The sequence below is a fragment of the Ursus maritimus genome, unplaced genomic scaffold (assembly GCF_017311325.1).
Source record: "Ursus maritimus isolate PB19 unplaced genomic scaffold, ASM1731132v1 scaffold_6, whole genome shotgun sequence".
NCBI classification, from domain to species: domain Eukaryota; kingdom Metazoa; phylum Chordata; class Mammalia; order Carnivora; family Ursidae; genus Ursus; species Ursus maritimus.
In genome coordinates, this window is record NW_024426774.1 from 63,897,666 (window position 1) to 63,905,341 (window position 7,676).

The 7,676-nt window shown below is 36.9% G+C and overlaps 1 non-coding gene across 1 annotated transcript; it reads left to right on the top strand.

The window, feature by feature from the left end:
- The first annotated feature begins 2,693 nt into the window (after window positions 1-2,693).
- LOC121101096 lies at window positions 2,694-2,828 on the top strand. The gene has a single exon (XR_005833053.1). It is a non-coding gene; the product is annotated as a small nucleolar RNA SNORA1 (small nucleolar RNA).
- Window positions 2,829-7,676: the final 4,848 nt, after the last annotated feature.

Here is a 7,676-nt window from a genome sequence, read left to right on the forward strand (position 1 = left end):
AGAATTCATACACAATGTATCAAAACAATTTGGAAAGAACTGCCCTATCAAACAAGCAACAAAAAAGGGCGGCACAGCCAAAGCAAACCAAAATCATCAAAGAAAGTTTCATTATGTGAAAAAGATAAATGAAGAACCCCATCTGGAAGAAAGCTTATGTCAAAGAAGCAGATCTATACCAAAGAAGAATTTAGTTACAATATGAATTCAAACTATCAAGAGCTTCAAGATGGATACCAAGAAGAAAATCCATGCTAAAGAAATAATCTAATGTAAACACAGTTTCGGATCTAATAAACAGATTTGAAACAACAGGGGGAAAAAAGCCTGAAAATCAAACAACCAGTAGGGAAACAACACTGGAAATTATCACAAAAAATGCAGAGAGAAAAGACAGGATATTAAAATAGATGATGCTTGAAAGAGCAAAGCCAATCCAACATACAGATCATTGGTATTCCTAAAGTAGAAACGCCAACAAATGGAACAGAAAAAGTACTCAGAAATAAAGCAATATATTAACCAAATCTGCAGATTAAAGGGTACACTGTATACCAGGAGAAAAGATGACATAGAATACAGTCTCCATGGAGGCATATCTTAACAAAATTATTTAACTTGAAGAATAATACTTCAGGCACCTGGGTGGCTCTGTCGGTTGAGCGTCTTCCTTTGGCTCAAGTCATGATCCCAGGGTCCTGGGATTGAGTCCTGCCTGCATTGGGCTCCCTGCTCAGCTTGTCCCTCTCCACTCTGCCCCTCCCCTGAACTATTCTCCCCCTCCCCCCTGCTTGTGTTCTCTCTCCCTCTCTCAAATTAAATCTTTAAAAAAAAAACTTCAAAATCATTTGCAATCTTTAGAGAAGACTGTTATACCATCTTACCAATTAGTAATTAAAAGGAAAATTTAAGCATTTACTGTGTGTTTGGGGGGGAACTAAAGTTTATCCTCAGATGATGAAGGAAAGATATTTACCTAAGAATACTAATATAAAAAACATGATAGATTTAGAAAATTATTCACTGATGTAATTGATGCAGGCAAAGATCGTAAATGTATACTAAAATGATTAGATGAAAGGGTAATGCTAAAGAATCACACCCACAGATTATCTACCTTTAAATGGAGAGATCTAGAGGTCAACATCTCAATCAAATTACCAAATTTAGTATCACTAGGATGCCTGGCTGGTTCCGTTGGTGGAGCATGCAACTCATCTCAGGGTTATGGGTTTGAGCCCCACATTGGGTATAGAAGTTAAAAATAATCTTAAAAAAAATATAGTATTACCAATACTGGAAGAAACTGCTTCTTCCACCTTCTGATGTGATGCAATATGAAATGCACAAAATATTTTTGGCCAAATACCTAACCCAAGTCTAATCAAGCCTTAACATCTAATTCAGTTTACAGAAAATATGGGATAGGTGAACAAACAAGTTACTTGAAACCATAAGGAAACAGGTAAAGCCAGAAGATAGGACAGAATACAATACAACTGGTCTAGCCTCATCAAAAAAAAGTAAATGTAATGAAACAAAAAATACAAAACAAAGTGGGGAATTATTCCTGATTAAAAGAGACTAAGGAGATACAAAAACCAAATACAATGTGATTAGATCTTGGATCCTGGGGGTTTTCTGAGTTTTGGGGTTTTTTTTTTAAGTCTACAAAAGACAATGTGGGGAGAAGGAACAACTGGATGTATTCGAATACAAAGTGGACACTAGAGGATATTAGGGAATTGCTGTTATTTTTAAGAGAATCTTATTTTTAAGAAACCTATCCTGAAGTATTTAGGAGTAAGATGTTATGCCTGCAACTTACCTTCAAATGATTCAGGAAGAAATGTGTTATTTATATACATACAAACACACACATGAACCTATGCATAAGAAGTAATAAAGCAAATAAGGCAAATATTAGCAATTGCCAAATCTAGGTATTTTTTAAAATTTTGCTGCATGATTGAAGTCTTTTACTATAAAAAACTGGGGAAAAATTTTTTTTGATCTAGGCAGAAACAAAAATGGAGGATGAGTATGGAAATTAAGCTAGCTCAGCCTTCTGCCCTGCAACCTCCAATGCCAGAAAAAATGGAACAGTATCTATATACTGATAGAGAAGGAAACTGTAACATCAGAATTATACCCAGCTAAATTGTGTAAATGTAAAGGCAACAGACATTCTCAACATCAAAGTTAAGGGCATTGTTTAGCACTTATGACAATTGTATTGAAGTTTAATAACAAATGACTAAAGACCCCAAATAAGTCATTTATAAAGGCAGAAGTTTGGGGGTACCTGGTGGCTCATTCGGTTGAGTGGCCAGCTCTTGATTTCAGCTCAGGTCATGATCTCAGGGTCCTGGGATCAAGCCCTGGGTCAGGCTCCTTGCTCAGTGGGGAGTCTGCTTTGAGGGTTCTCTCTCTCCTCTCCCTCTGCCCCTCCCCATGCTCACGTTGCTTGCGTTCTCTCTCTCTCTCTCTCTCTCTCAAATCTTAAAAAAACAAAAAACAACAACAGCAAAAAACATAAATGGGGTGCCTGGGTGGCTCAGTTGGTTGAGCATGTGCCTTCAGCTCAGGTCATGATCCAAGGGTCCTGGAATCAAGGCCCATATCAGGCTTCCTGCTCAGCCAGGAGTCTGCTTCTCCCTCTGCCTCTCCCCTGCTCATGCTCTCTCCCTTTCTCTCTCAAATAAAATCTTTAAAAAATTTAAAAATAACTTTAAAAAGGTATTAGTTCTGTGGCTCTATTGAAACACAAGTCATGCTTCCACCACAGCAGGTTTATTGCAGTGGTGACAATGAGACTTGTAACATTTTCTGCTAGGCTCATGGAGTACACTGGAAATAACAAGACTTTTCAATATTAGAAACAAGGAATAATATATTTTAGATCATTTGCCAAAATAGCAATCAATGTATGCTTCCTACAATTTGACTTCTAGGGGCCTAAGGTAAATTGCTTGAAGAAATTGAATCCCAAAGATTACAGGTGGGGAATTTTTGAAGCATGTCCATATTCGAGGGGCGATCAAATAAGCCCAGCCAAAACAGTTGTGGACTGACAGGGACAACTGCGGATTGAACAAAATTTCTTCTTAAAAGGGCTGTTTTGGGGCGCCTGGGTGGCACAGCGGTTAAGCGTCTGCCTTCGGCTCAGGGCGTGATCCTGGCCTTATGGGATCGAGCCCCACATCAGGCTCCTCTGCTGTGAGCCTGCTTCTTCCTCTCCCACTCCCCTGCTGTGTTCCCTCTCTCGCTGGCTGTCTCTATCTCTGTCAAATAAATAAATAAAATCTTTAAAAAATAAATAAATAAAATAAAAGGGCTGTTTTGAAGGTTATGATTCTGACTTTGGAGGTAATTACGAAGGTAATTGGCAGTGAAAGGAATCACATGTGAAATTCCTTAAATAAAAATCAACTTTAAAAATATTAAAATAAAAATAAATAAATCAAGTTTCTCACATGAAAAGTCTGGAGGTATAGCAACATAAGGAAACAGTCAGATACCCAGAATCTTCCTGTCTTGTTGTTTTACTACATTCGGCCCAGATTGTCCACATCATTGTTTAAGATGATAAACTTCAGTGTTTACATTTGCATTCCAACTAGCAGGAAGGATAAAGAAGATGGGCACATCCCCTCTAAGGATATTTTCTGTAATTTTCCTACAATATTGCCGCCTACATCTCACTGGCCTGAACTTAGAGGGCATCTAGCTGCAAGGGAAGTTAGGCTTATACACTGTATTCTTGGGGGGCAGTGTGTACATTTAAAATCAGGAGTATTATACTAAAAAATGGAAAAGTAGTGTTGGTTCACCAGAAGTTTCTGCTATCATACCAATGGGTCCTTTTTGAAAAAACTTTCTGATGATGATATTCAGTCACCCAAGAAGTGAACAAATAATCAGAACTGGAGAAGTCATGGTAAAAAGATGGGAGGTAAGCTTTGAATCAATTTAATCATTCTTCAGTTTCACTTATTTTTTTTCTTTTTTTTTGTTGTTAACGCAGGCCAAATTAATTGATACATTTTTATTTTTAAAAAGCTGATCTAATATGATCCCATTCTCATGAAATTATTTCTATCCATTCAACCATCTGGCCCTGAATCTAACTGTATCTGTTTAGAAATATTATAGTTCCCCAAAACCTAGCTGGTTATTTCTGGAAAAGTGAGATTTAGGACAATTTATTGCTTTCTTCTTTGTATCTTTTTGATAGTTCAAAAATGTTTGAAATGAGCAGGTACCATTTTTAGTAAAACAATAAATCATTGCCCTTAAAATATGTATTGATAATAAATTGTATTTTTATTGGAGTAATATTTAGAGTCATTAGAACATACCCTTGGTTATCCATCCACACCCTCTTAAGTGGCAAGATCAAGGGCCTGTCAGATCATTGAACAGAGTTAGGACATATGAGTGTAGCTATTTAATGACAATTTTCTCTATAAAAGCTAACCAATGTGTTTAGAGCTAGACCTTGCAGCCTTGACCTCATTAGTAATGAACTACTAAAAATTGACAATGATGTTTTACCAGCTATCAACTAATGGGGTTAAAGTCCACATTTTTAACCAAGTAAAAGATTTTAAAATAGAACATTAAAAGATGCTCAACATCATTAGCCACCACAACACTGCAAATCAAAACCACAAGGAGATACCACTTTACACCCCTGAAATGGTTATAATCAAAAAGAAAATTGCAAGCTTCAGAGAGGCTGTGAAGAAATTGGAACCCTCATACATTGCTAGTGAGGATATAAACTGGTGCAGCTGCTTTAGAAAACAATCTGGCAGTTCCTCAAAAAAGTTAAACATAGAGTCACCATGTGACCTAGCAATTCCACTTCTAGGTATATACCAAGGGACATAACATCCATCCACACCAAAACTTGTACATGAATGTTCATAGCAGCATTCCTCATAATAGCCAAGAAGTGGAAGTAATCCAAATGTCCACCAATTGATGAATGAATAAATAAAATACGTTTAGCCATATAATGGAATACTATTTCTCAATGAAAAAGAATGAAGTACTGGGGCGCCTGGGTGGCACAGCAGTTAAGCGTCTGCCTTCGGCTCAGGGCGTGATCCTGGCGTTATGGGATCGAGCCCCATATCAGGCTCCTCCACTATGAGCCTGCTTCTTCCTCTCCCACTCCCCCTGCTTGTGTTCCCTCTCTTGCTGGCTGTCTCTGTCTCTGTTGAATAAATAAATAAAATCTTTAAAAAAAAAAAAAAAAGAAAAGAAAAGGAATGAAGTACTGATACAAGCTACAACATGGAACCTTAAAAATATTCTAGACAAGGGGTGCCTGGATGGCTTAGTCAGTTAAGCGTCTGACTCTTGATTTCAGCTCAGGTCATGATCTGAGTTGTGGGATCGAGCCCTGCAGCAGGCTCTGCACTCAGCAGGGAGTCTGCTTGAGATTCTCTCTCTCTCCCTCTTCTTCTCCCCTCCCCCCATGCTCTCTCTAAAATAAATAAATAAATCTTTTAAAAAATATTCTAGACAAAAGAAGCCAATCACAAAAGACCACATGATGTATGATTCCATTTATAGATAGAATGTTCAGAAGAGGCAAATCTATACAAACGAAAAGTAGATCAGTGGCTTTCTAGAGCAGAGAATAGGTAGGTGGAGGAAATGTGTGTGACTACTAATGGGTATGGGCTTTTGGGTGGATGATAAAAATGTTCTAAAATTAGATTGTGATGATGGTTGCACAACTCTGAATATACTAAAAACCACTGAATTGTACACTTTAAGTGGGTGATTCTATAGTATGTAAATTTCAATAGTGCTAATAAAAATAAAATCAGAGTTTAACTTATTTTGATTATTTTGCATGTTGATTTCCTGTATATTATACACAATAATCATTTCCATGTAATTCCTTGAATGTCATTCATTTTTAGAGAAGTAATTATTATTCATAGAAAAAAAGATTGATTTTTAAATTAAAGTTCATGGTTTTAATCTATCATCCAGAACCTATCCTATGTTTAATGTTTTTATATGACTATTAAACATTTTGGGTAAACCAAATGTCACATTAGAAGGTACAAAATGCTGGGGCTAAAGGAAATGGGCAATTATCAGTCATTTGTGGAGAAAAGAAATCTTCAAATTTTTCCCCCACCTTTTTTTAAATATTTTTAACAAAAGATAAAGAGGGAGGCTCTATTGAACTATAATAGACATTACAGTCTAAGATCAAATCAATAAAAAGTTTCCATGATTTTTCACTGAAGGTAGAGTTTCTCTATATTCTCTATTCAATAAAGATAACATGAAAGAACTAGATGAGACAAGTAAAAAAAAGGCCTCTTTAATCCATGTTTGAAAAGGACCTATTCTAAAAACCATTCCCAGATATCCACAGTCTGTCTTTCAAATGTAATTATCTATGATTCTATGTAAAGTCTAATTTACAGTCTAATTTAATTGCAGACCAACTTGCAATGTACAGACATCTACAACTTCAGCTCACATTTGATATTTCTTAGTCCAAACATGGGCCCTGGTATAATTCTTTTTTTTCTGCTCCTGGCAATAATTCAGTTATAGCGCTCCATTCTAATAAAGCCCCCATTGAAACTCCTGCATGAGATCTCTAATCTCAAAGAGAAAATATGAAAAATTAGTCATGTAACGAATAACATATGCTATACTTCCAATAAATTTTTTTAAAGATTTTATTTATTTATTTGAGAGAGAGAATAAGAGCATGAGTAGTGGGGAGGGACAGAGGGAGAGGCAGAAGCAGGCTCCACACTAACCAGGGAGCCCCACACAGGACTCAATCCCAGGACCCTGAGATCATGACCTGAACCGAAGGCAGATGCTTAACCAACTGAGCCACCCAGGCGCCCCTTTTCAGTACATTTTAAATGTTTTAGGTCAGTTATAATAGGGGTCACATCTGGTTGTCAGATGTGGATCACTGTATCTGACATCATTACATATTCTTCCTAAGTGGACCCTATAGGCTAATTAACGTATCTTCTCTAAAATATTTGCAGCATTTCCTAGTAAGAGCAATGAGAAGTTCCTATAGAAGATGTTAATTTGTGTTTCAAAACTTTAAAGATGTGTGGCAATCTCAATGGTAGGCAGGTTCCTATAATGATAATTTAATACTTACCATTACTAACTAGTAATAGTAGTAGTTTTGTGCTACCCCCAGGTACACTTGCTGGAACACTGTGCAAGCTTACACTGAAGTGGAAATTAATCATGTCTACCTAAGAGTCACAGGATTCTAAAGCTGGAAAATACCTTAGAGATACCTTGATTTTACTAGTAAAGGAGGCTCAGGTGATGGTCAACAGTGAAGATCCCTAACAACTTTACTGAGTGCTTGTCTCATCAAACAGGTAACTTCAGTACCGCTGTGGGGAGGAATTAATAATGTTACATGGAAAGTACCCCGCAATAGTGTGATGGGGAAATCCTTTCAGTTCAGAAGATAAGGCTCTGGAACCAGATTGCCCAAATTGTAAGCCCTTCTCTGCATTTAGTAGTCTTTTGGCCTTGGGCAGTTTATCTAATCTCTCTAAGCCTCAGTTTCCTCATTGGTAAAATGAACATAATGGTACTTACCTCATAGGATTGTTGTTAAGGACTGAATGAATGAAATACACCTAAGG